The sequence below is a fragment of the Stenella coeruleoalba genome (genome assembly GCF_951394435.1).
Source record: "Stenella coeruleoalba genome assembly, chromosome: 15".
Lineage (NCBI taxonomy): Eukaryota > Metazoa > Chordata > Mammalia > Artiodactyla > Delphinidae > Stenella > Stenella coeruleoalba.
This window is the reverse complement of record NC_137161.1, coordinates 79051708-79060305: the sequence shown is the minus strand read 5'-3', so window position 1 is coordinate 79060305 and position 8598 is coordinate 79051708. Positions and strand designations below refer to the sequence as shown.

At 53.2% G+C, this 8598-nt stretch overlaps 1 protein-coding gene across 5 annotated transcripts in view; it reads right to left on the bottom strand.

Moving 5' to 3' along the window:
- TRIM50 (tripartite motif containing 50) overlaps positions 1-8598 on the bottom strand; it is a 60104-nt gene that overhangs the window by 37616 nt on the left and 13890 nt on the right. For all 5 annotated transcript variants that reach the window (XM_079946144.1, XM_079946142.1, XM_079946147.1 and 2 more), the window contains 2 exons: positions 8210-8360; positions 2314-2415 (listed from right to left, as the gene is read on the bottom strand). The gene's annotated coding sequence lies outside the window, so the exon portion shown is untranslated. The remainder of the gene's footprint in view (positions 1-2313; positions 2416-8209; positions 8361-8598) is intronic.

The window sequence follows — 8598 nt, the reverse complement described above, 5'->3', positions numbered from 1 at the left end:
TGGGCCCTGGGGAGCCCTGCAGACTCCTCCCCAGGTGAACAGCAACCCTGGAGACTTCTGTTCTCTCTCTCTCTCTGGCTCAGGAGCCAGGCTGGCTGCAGGGAAGGGCTGGGCTCTTTACTTGGCTCCTTCTCTCCTGACCTCATTAAGAAGCTTACCTTGACCTCTCTAATCGCTTTGGTCAACCCGGTCATGATAATGACATCATAACAGTGAGGAGTCAGACTTAATCCAAAGCATCAGTTAAGCAAAAAAGCCTGTGTGTTTGCGTTTGCACACAGGGCACTCGTGTTTTTGGCCTAGGAGGCAAACATTCTAGAAAGAGACGGAAATGCCAGAAGATAGATAAGAAGGTGATATGATATAAATATTGTAATAAACCAAAAAATATGTTATCTTTCTTACATATGTGATTTTCTTTTTTTTTTTTTTTGCGGTGCACTGGCCTCTCACTGTTGCGGCCTCTCCTGTTGCGGAGCACAGGCTCCGACGCGCAGGCTCAGCGGCCATGGCTCACGGGCCCAGCCACTCCGCGGCATGTGGGATCTTCCCGGACCGGGGCACGAACCCACATCCCCTGCATCAGCAGGCAGACTCTCAACCACTGCGCCATCAGGGAAGCCCCAAATGTGATTTTCTTAATTCACAGCCCTTCACACTAAAAGCGCAGCTGCAGGTGGGGCAGCACTTGAGTCCGATCTCTGCGTCCCCGTCCTGCCTCCTTTACCAGCTCCCTCCTGCTGAGCTCGTCCTCCCTGACCACTCAGACAGAAGGAGAAACACCCTTCTAGGGAGAAGCAATGTCAGACCCAGAAAATTCACCATCCACGACGGGAATTGACTTGGGGGGGGTGGGGCGGGGGCACTGTGGCTGCTCTTTGAGAAACGTCAGGAAATAAGAACAGCCCCAGGAGACAGACTCCAGACAAACGGCCACTTTGGAAAAGATGGACTCCAGGAAGAGCCCCACACTTTCTCCTGCCTAGTGACGCGGTGTTTGTGCAGCAACTGTGACAGGTGCTCACTGGATGCCAGTGGAACCTGAATCCAAATTCCTGATGCAAAATCTAAGCTGGTTTCTGAGAACCTCGAGGTAAATTGCGAGATGGATAAGTAAGCGGAGATAAGCCAGCGTCATCATCTGTTCACCAGGAACAGGCTGGCCAAACTCATGCTGCTGTGGCTTGTGTTGGAGGGACTCCTGCGTGACTCATGAGACCTCCGCACATACAGAGTATATCTCCACACACTCACACAAGGCAGTGAAAGTCATTTCCCTCACACTGCTGCCCCCCCCCCCCCGCCCCAGCCCTGAGCCAGACCCTCAGGGGCCCTGCTGCCCTCCCTCCTCCCGCTCAGCCTCATCCCAAAGCTGAGGGTTTTGCCTCCGTAGTGTCCCTTGTATCAGCCCCTAACTCTCCATCTCTCTGCCCTTCCTGGCTCAGATGTAACGACCTCTCTCCTTGATCACTGGACACCTTTCCCCCTAGCCTCCCCAGTCCTAGACTCCATCCCTCCTCCACCTGCTAGCCCCATCCTGCTCCGGCTTAAATGCTTCAGTTGCTCCCAGTAGCCTTTGAGATAAAGTTCAAACTCTCTAATTTAGCATAGGAGGCCTGGCCTATCTCCAGCCATTCCCTGCCAGGCTCCCTGCCTTCCAGCCACGCTGAGCCACCTGCGGTTCCTAAATGTTCACACCATTCCACCCCTTGTACCTCCCCATGTGTTGCTCTCAGACCAGACCGCATTTCCATTCCTCTTCCAAAGCTTAACTTAAGACAGGATCCTGAGTGGAAGCCTCCAGGGCTCACAAAGAGGCAGGACACGTGTCCCCAGCAAACTGTCAGTCATCCCAACAATCATGGTAAAGGGGCCATTCAGCACAAGAGCGAACTTCTCTGCCCCCAGTCTGGCAAATAAAATCATAAACCTTCCTCTTTTCTTGGTGTTAAAACATTTCTCATATTTTAAAAAATTATTTTAATTTCTTTATACAAAAATCACACGTATAAGATAGTTATAAATACATGCATAAACCTGGAAAGAAAAAAAAACTTAAACGTCCCCTCCTCCAGGCAGCCTTCCCTCACCACCCTGACATAGCTGCCTCCGAGATGCCCAGGGCCTTGGTTCCCAACACCCCACAGTAACTGGATGGTCTGGCCTGACTTCCCCAAGGCTGTGAGCTCCTCCAGGACAGGGACAGGATGTCACCTGACTGTGGTCCTCCATTCCCCTGCATAGTCAGAGAGACAGGAGCCCCAGTTTGTTGAAGGAATAAATAGAGCTCACTTATAAGCTATGTTCACGTACCTCATGAAATCCTTATGGACAAGTCAAAGACAATGCAGAATAGGTGGCTTGAAATGAGGTCTGCCTTGGCTGGCTGTGTTGAGGAAATCTGGTTCAAGGACCCTTGATGGAAAATAAAGATGAACCCGGGTCAGACAAGAAGACTGTGAACTCAGCATGAGCCATGGGCGGCAGCGACTGCTAAAGAGGGCAGGGCAAGCGCTGGTGGGGCAAGTGGGGGCCATGGGACCCCAGAACCCTGGGCAGGGCTGCAGATCTGGAGACGATCATCGACCCAGAGAAGGGCTGCGGGCACACGGACACCTTAACAACAGGGCTATCTCCCTCCGTGGTGGTGGTGAAAGCCAAACCTGATGGCATCTTCGGTGTCAGGGGAGCCCTAGGAGCCAACAGCAGACAGCAACCAGTTGGCTGGAAATGCGGTGAGGGTTTCCAACTTAATTGTGAACAGTTGTTGGAAAATGTGCAGTTGACTAGGAGGACTGAAGGTCACGACGATGTCAGCCCCTCTGAACTACCCAGTTCAGTCCCCACCCCAGAGATGGCGTGGCTCCCCAGCCCAAGGGTCACTCCCCGGGCACCACCCATGCTGTGCCCCTCTGCTAGGGCTGGCGCCTCCACCCCCGTTTCTCCTAAACCCCCGCAAGGCCCACTTGCCCCACCCTGTGCGGTGGCGTTTGGAGTCTAAAGCAGACGCCTAGGTGGGCTGACCCCTGCTTGGCCACAGCCGATAGCTGCCCGCCATCAATAGCACAGTGTCCCGGCACACAAAGAGCCTTACTCAAGCTCCATGGAATGGATGTGAAAATCACCGAGGTGGATTTCCAACCTCAGAATTACTCAGCAGCCCTCTCCTGCGTCACTGGTTCCTTTCTGGATTCCATGAGGGAGCCCTTCCTAACCTTGCCCTTGATGCTCATGCCCCTTCTTCCCCTCCAGCACCCCCTTCTCCTATCTCCAGGCCCAGTGACCTGGCCTCTTCCTCCACAGAGCCAATAAACGTCATTGGGCATGAAATAAGACCCCCCTTTCCCCTCACCCCTACTTCTGTATCTTTGCCCCCCTCACCTCCTCCCCAGGGTCCTCGGGGCAGGAGTTAGGGGTGGGGGAAATGCCCACCCCTTGCCCCTTTCTGTGCTGTCGATCCGGGCCTCAGCGGTTCATCAGCCTCCTCTGTTTGTGACACACAGGCTTCTTCTCCCCTTCTGCCTCCAAACATGGCCCAGCCTCTCCCTCCTAAAAAAGACTCCTTCAATCCTGCCTCCTTCTTTCACCAACAGCCATTTATTTTGTTCTATTTATTTACTTCTTGAAAAATGTAATCCATTCCCATGACTCAGAATTGATGTACAAGTGCCCTCCCTCCCATCCTCGCCCTCTGCCCCATTCCTGGTCCCTTCACTGTTGGCAATTTCCTCGTTATCCTTCCAGGAGAGTTAACAACTTGTACAAGAGGATGTCTTCACATATTCCTCCTCTTTTAAAAAAATGAGACATAATTCACATACTGTAAATATCACTCTTTAAAGTTACACAATTAAATGGTTTTTTTTTTAAAAAAAAAAAGCATGTTCGCAGGTCGTACAACCATCACCGTATCTAATTCGAGAATATTCTGATACCCCAGAAAGAAAGGCCATACGCATCAGCAGTCACACTCCACTCTCTTCTCTCAGGCCCTGACAGCCACCAATCTCCTTTCCACCTCTATGGATTTATCTGTGCTGGACGTTGCACATAAATGGAATCATACAATATGTGGCCTTTTGTCTCTGGCTTTTTTCACTTTAGCATAATGTTTTCAAGGTTCGTCCATGTTGTACTGTGTATCAATACTTTACTCCTTTTTATGGCTGAATAATATACAATTGGATGTATATACCACCTTTTGTTTATCCATTCATTAGGTGGTAGACATTTGCTTTGTTTCCACTTCTTGGTTATTATGGATAATGCTACTGTGAACATTTGTGTATATTTTTGTTTGAACACCTGTTTTCAGTTCTTTTGGGTATATACCTAGGAATGGAATTGCTGGGTCATGTGGCAATTCCACATGTCATTTCTTAAGGAACAGTCATACTGTTTTCCACAGGAACTGCACCATTTTACATGCCACCAGCCACGTATGCGGGTTCTGATTTCTCCACGTCTTCGCCAACACTTGTTATTTTGGGGTTGTAGCAGTAGTAGTAGTAGTAGTCGTCATACTAGTAGTGGTTTTATAGCTATTATAGTGGGTGTGAACTGGTATCTCATTGTGGTTTTGATTTGTATTTCCCTGAGAACAGCTGAAGTCAAGCATCTTTTCATGTGCTTACTAGCCACTTGTATATCTTCTTTGGAGAAATGTCTATTTAGATCCTTTGACCATTTTTTAATTAGATCATTCGTCCTTTCATTGTTGAATTGAAAGACTTCTTTATATATTCTGGAACTAGTCCCAGAGGGCACCTTCCTTCTGGAAAGAAGTCTTCCCATGGACCTCTGAAATCACTTGCCACTTTGGAGCAGTCCTTTATTAAAGCACCTTCTCATGTAGCTTTCACAAAGCACTCTCCTTGTTCTGTCTTCTTCACTGAACTGCCTCCTCTTCTCTCCCCACTGCGCTCCCCCCACCTAGCCCCCCTCCTCTGCCAGTCCCGCAAATGTTGGGATTCTGTCCTTGATCATCTCCTCTCCCACATGAATGAGTTCCTCTCGGGTGAACGCATCCACTCCCAAGGCGCTCAGCCTCCACCTTTACCTCCGAGCCTCCTGAACCTCTTCCTCCAGCCCTGTCCTCTCTGGACCTTCTGTGCTGTATCCCCTGGGGCCTTGAGACCTCCCCTCCCTGGTCTCTTCTGGGTAACCCGGGCGTCCTCTCACGTTTCTGAGTTTAGTTAATGATCACACCCAAGCCAGAAACAAACCAAAGGGGTCACCGTATTTGACTCTCCTCTCCCGTCCTCACTTCCCAAATCTCATCCATTGTCACATCCTGTGGTTTCTGCCCCCTCAGTATTCAAAAGGCACACCTAGAGCAGCATGGGACAGGCTCCTGCCTTTAGCCCTGACTCTGTGCATTGGGGAGCAAGGTGGGGATACAGCAACCCAGCCCACAGCATCGGAAGCACAAACGCCAAATGACTGGTGCAGACTGCAGGCTCAGAGGAGGGGGAGGGGAGGCGGACACACACTGAGCTGTGAAGGACAGAGGTCAGCAGCGGAGGCGGGGGAGGGGGGGACCACAGCCACTGCACTGTGGAGACACCCGAGTGTGGGGTTTAGGAGCGGGTGGGAGGGAGGGCTTAGGAGGGGAGAGGGAGGCTGGCTGCTGTGGCTGGGAGACTGGCTGTGGTCAGAGACAACTAGGCTGGAATTGGTCCACATCATGCCTCTGTGACTCTGGATACGGCACTTAGCCCTGAGGCTTCAGCTTCCTTATCCAACACCTGCGTTGTGGTCAGGATCGCCTCCAATCACGCTTGTGAAAATCCTTCGTAAGTGGTAAGGTGCTGGACGGGCAAAGGCAGCCCAAGGCCAGAAAGGGAAGCGGGTTGCACATTGTGAAGGTCACAAGTACCAAGTGCAAGGGCTCAGGTTTTACTGTTCAGGTGTGGTGAGGATATTAGGTGGGACTCTCAACTCCAGCTGACAGAAACCCAACTTACTCGGGCCCAAACTGAAAGACAATGGATTGGTCATTGTCATGGGTGGCCCGGGGTGGCTCTGTCTGCAGCACAGCTGGGTCCTGCCGACCCAGGATGACGTCTGTGTCTCCGTTGGTGTCTCTCTGGGTTTTCGTCTTTCTCGCCCCCTCACCCACCGCCTCTCTCACCTCTGCTTTCCTGTAGGCATTGGGGAACCCCTAGCAGCCTCAAGCTCACTCCTCTCAGGCACCAAGACCCAGAGCCTCACTGCCCGCCTTCACAGGGAAGCCTTGATTTCCGTAGGGTGGGTCACTGCTCATCCCAGAACCAATCAGGCAGGTGGGTGGTGTTCTTTGATTGGCCAACAGGACCAGTGCCCTCCTCTGGCATTGGGGTGGGAGCCAAGTGATGAGGTGGGATTGGGAAGGAAGATTCCCAGGGGCCAGGCTGTGGGCTGACATAACCTCTCCCACTACGGGGAGTCCTGGAGCTTCTGAATAGAGTGATTAATCCTCCTGTGAGGGGGTGGGAAGCAGTGCCTTGGCGGAGGCATGAGTAGGGCAGATCTGGGCAGTGGCCAGGAGTGCCTGTCTCATAGAGAAAGGCCCGGGCACCCTGCAGTTCCCAAGCCGTCCTTACCTCTCCTCAGACTTTTTCCTCAGCCTCACACAAGTCCTGAGAAGTAGGGAAGGATGACTTGGCTGTGCCCATTTAACAGGTCAGGTTGAATGGCTTTCACAACCATTAATTAATAACTATTAATGGGAGTAATGGTCCTGGGTTAGCAAACCATTAGGCTGCCCATCCTCCACGGAGAGATTTGTATGGGGAACACTCAGCAGCCACGTCTGGGGCCGGCGTCAGGCATGGACCCTCTCTTCGCCCCACGGACACCTTTGGGGATGGGAGAGGTTCGCACTGGGTGAGGGGCTGCAGGAGGCTTGCAGACTCTGCTTGGGCCTAACAGGGGTCTCGAGGAAGGACCAGGTACGGCCCGTCGGAGTCCAGCGCAGGGATGATCCAGGCGGGCTTCACGGAGGAGGCTGCCTGGAGCCCAGTGTGCACCCACGATGCGCTGGGGGCTGGGCTGAGGACGCGCAGCGGCCCGGGGCAGAGGGGCGGCCCCAGCGAGGGGAGGCAGGCAGTGGTGTTGACCGAAGCGCGCGGATGGGAAACTCCGGGCCCCACCTGGGCGCTCCGGGCGCTCAGGTGAAGCTCGGCCAGGAACCGCGCCCCGCAGCCCGGCCCGGTCCACCCTCCGGCGCTCTCCCCGCGGCCCCGGCGTCCCCGCCGCCCGGCGATTTCGGTGCGTCAGCAGAGCGGAAACGGGGAGCGGCGCCAGCCCGCGAGCGGCGGGGACGCGGCCTGGCAGCGGCCGACGGCTCCGCAGGTTCTGTTCCGCCCGCGTTTGTGTTGGCAGCTGCCCGCGGCGCGCGGCCCGGCCGATGAAAGGGCCCTCTGTCTGCGCCTGAGCGGCCCCGCTCGCCTTTCATTCTTAATATAATCTTCACTTCATTTTTAACCGAGCAGAGGTTCTCTTGGAATTCTTCCCCTTCTTCCAAAAATACATGTGCGTGTGTGTGTTTGCAAAAGTTCCTTCACGGTGAAGGTCGGGATTGTCCCGGGGAAGGGAAGTGCGAAACCCGAGGCGGATTCAGAGCGAGACAGAAATGCCTTTCTTCCTGTGCAGGGGCCTCCCTGGGGGTCGCCGCTTCCGCTGGGGTGTCCCCCATCCCGGCCCCGGGGTCTGGGGCAAGAGGACGGGGATCCTTCACCACCGCCCACAGCCCACCCCCGACCCGTAGGATGAATGGGCTGTTTGGAAGCCGAGGTCAGTGGGGAGGGGGTGGGGTGCCTTCTCAAGGGGTCCCTGCCCAGGGCTGGTTGGAAAGCACTGTGGTCAGGTGTGGCCAGCACGGGCTGTCCTCCCAGAAATGGATGCAAAGGAGAAACAGGACCGCTAGGACCGGGGTTCTGCCTGGGGAGACTTTACTCTGTACTCCTGTCTGTGAGGAAGCTCAGAACAGCCTGCAACAGTGCCTGGAAACCTGCCTCCAGCCAGCCCTCCATTCACCTGGCTGGGCAGAGGGGTGTTACGCCTGAGGCAACGTTCTAGATTATACCAAAGACTGCCATTTGGAGAGACTCCCACCTCAAGCATCGCAGGGCCAGGGCTTTCCATGCATGTTCCCAGGTTCTGGGAGTTAGGTATGGCCATCCATACAGAAGAGAAACAAAAGGCTCAGAGAAGCTAAGTAACTTACCCCAAGTCCCAGAACATGAAGGGTGTGAGGGCCAGAATTGTGGAAGCAGGTGGCAAGAAGCCTGGGTTTGCCCTTCTGTTTCAGTGGTTTTCAAACTGTGTTCTGCAGATCTTCTACCTGCTTTGACAGCCAGGAAATTTTGATTCCAGTTCTTAAAAAAAAAATAATTTGTGTTTGTATTTGGACTTGTGTTTTGAGCAATAGAGTAGATTATATAACCTGAAAACTATCCTGCTGTAAACACCTAGGAAAGTTCAGCTAAAACTAAAACAAAAAACCACCACCAACAGTTTCCTTTCAAATCCAAGAAATTAAGAACCAAAAGGAAATCTCCAAGAGCTAGAAATGAAGAGGGTAACAAAGGTAAACTGACCACAGCTGCCCTACTA